This window comes from Carassius carassius, chromosome 11 (genome assembly GCF_963082965.1).
Source record: "Carassius carassius chromosome 11, fCarCar2.1, whole genome shotgun sequence".
Lineage (NCBI taxonomy): Eukaryota > Metazoa > Chordata > Actinopteri > Cypriniformes > Cyprinidae > Carassius > Carassius carassius.
In genome coordinates, this window is record NC_081765.1 from 34,128,682 (window position 1) to 34,131,181 (window position 2,500).

Genomic DNA, 2,500 nt, shown 5'->3' on the forward strand with positions numbered 1-2,500 from the left:
ATTTTGTGTTCTCTGGATTTATCCTGACCAAAAATCTGTAAATAGAAGATTATTTAAAAAAAAATATATAAATTTTGTAAACAGTTATTTTTTTAAAGGTCGCGAATTTCCCCTACTTATTAAAAAGCTACGTTCATTACAGTAGTTAGCATCATGAACATGATAAACATCAGACGGACACGACCTCAACACATATAACAAACGACAAAGTGTTTGTTCTGAAATCTGAATTTATTCAGAGAAATAACTGACTACATACAGTACGGATTTAAAGACATAAAGCTCTATTTCCCAGATAGTAAGTTAAGCTTTTCATTTATAGAGCAATATTAACAACATAGTTTTATTATCCATTGTAATATATTCAAATCCATTTCCGATACTAATACGTTCATGTTTAACAATTCCTGAAAAAAATGTGTTCATAAAGAAATGGTCTATATATTTATAATTCTATATTCATAAGAAATAGGCTATATTTTGTGTTGGATCAGTTACCTGTGTCGTCAGTGTGCAGCAGACACACCCACCTAAACGGTTTGAATATATCGCTTATACTGCCCCAAAAGACCTTAAACACTGCAGATAACATCTGAAGTAAAGATGAATTTACATACACATAACATAAAAACGAATCCCATTTGACAGATTTGCTTCAAATAGTACAGTGGTTTGAATGTTACTCAATGGTGCTCTCTGCTGGTAGGGATTAGTAAGACGGCGGATCGAACACTTCCGGTGGCTTCACTGTCTGTTGGCAGTTTAGAACGCGATGAGCGATCCAGTCATATATATAGATCAGTGGTCCTAACAGAGACCCGAGTGTAACTTACATTGGTTGTACTCACGTAAAACACTGTTGTTGTCCCTTTAAGTCGTGCATAACATAAGTGTAATAGGTCGATTTCAAACATAGCTTAGGCTTAGGCGCGTATGGCCTTGATCGCGACAGGACACACGCACACGGTGTAAGTTACACACAAATGTTCAGAAACAAGAACATTTCGATTACTTTGTTCTAAACTTGAAATTATTAACTAACATTAACAGCAAACCTTGTCATAATTAACGTAGTATTTAGCTAACGTTAACAGTCTAACGTTAACGTTAGAATGTTTGTGTTACAAACTACTATCAAACTCACCACCGATTATTTAAAATTTGGGGTGAAACTTTTAGAAATACACATCTTTAAGATATTGAATAAAATTGTATATCTCACCTGACTGGTTCTTGTTGGTCTTGCTCATCCTCAAAGGCTCAGAAAATGAATTGGAAAATGAGTGCGGACTGACGGTTTAGATGATTTTGGTTGCCAGGTATATGCCATGCGATTCCGCTCTTTATGTAATTAGTGTGTTTAATAGAAAGCAAAATAATAATAATAATAATAATAAAAATATCATGGGAATTGATTTGATCTATTTACCTAGCCTATATTATTGACATCTACATCTCTACAACTACCTCCCACCCACAAAATTGTTGGCTATAACCTATGAGATTAGTTGGTTTTGTGTCAAAATCTGGCAACCATAAAGATATGCAATTAAAAAACACCCATTACATTACACTTTTTTTAACCATATGCTAAATGCCTTAATATATGGGTTACCTTATGAAACGATGTATTATAAAATTCATTATAAATAAATATATAATTAATAAATAAAATTCCTTGTCTGTTGGATTATTACTGTCATCAATTTAACAGTAATATAAGGATTACTGTAATTATTTTCCCACTCTATTGTTTTTTTTTAAAGAATAGCATAAATTGACAGCAACTGTCCTGTAAATAGTTTCTACAGTAAGACAAAGCTGGAAATACAGCAATAATACTGCAAAAGTTATAAAATTGAAAGCAAATTACTGTAAACTGTTTTTACAGTAAGCTTTCTCTGATAATACAGCAATAATACTGTAAAAAAAACAACATAAATCGTTTACAGTGTATATCATCCGCATTGATTTTCTATATTATTTAATTCATAAAAATATGTTTTATTATTATTATTATTTATTTTTGCTATAGAGTGATAAAAAGAGAAATCCAGAATTTCCTTTTAAAACCTTTAACTCTAATATGTCAACAAAATCAAACAAGAATGTTAAACCTTGCTTTTTCCAAAATCCTATTCATATTTAATTTAAAATAATGCTGTGTTGCATACAATACAAACATTCTTCATAAATACTTGTAATTTATTTGAAATACCCGTAATACAAAACTGTTTTTAATTCATTGCTTTAGTAACATTCACCAAGTCTCTTGCCTTAAATTCATACCACATTACTTTTTTTATTATTTCTCCTTTTGTCGATTAAAATTCAACAAATCCTTCACAGCGAGGACGACAGCATGTATGAAGTGATATTTTAGCTACAGCTGGATTCAGACAGACGAGAAAGCCTCGCAGAGCGAGAATGAACTGTCCCTGAGTTATTTCTATTCGTCCCTGAGGCGTTTTCTATTTAGGTCTTTTAATGAGCAACCGTG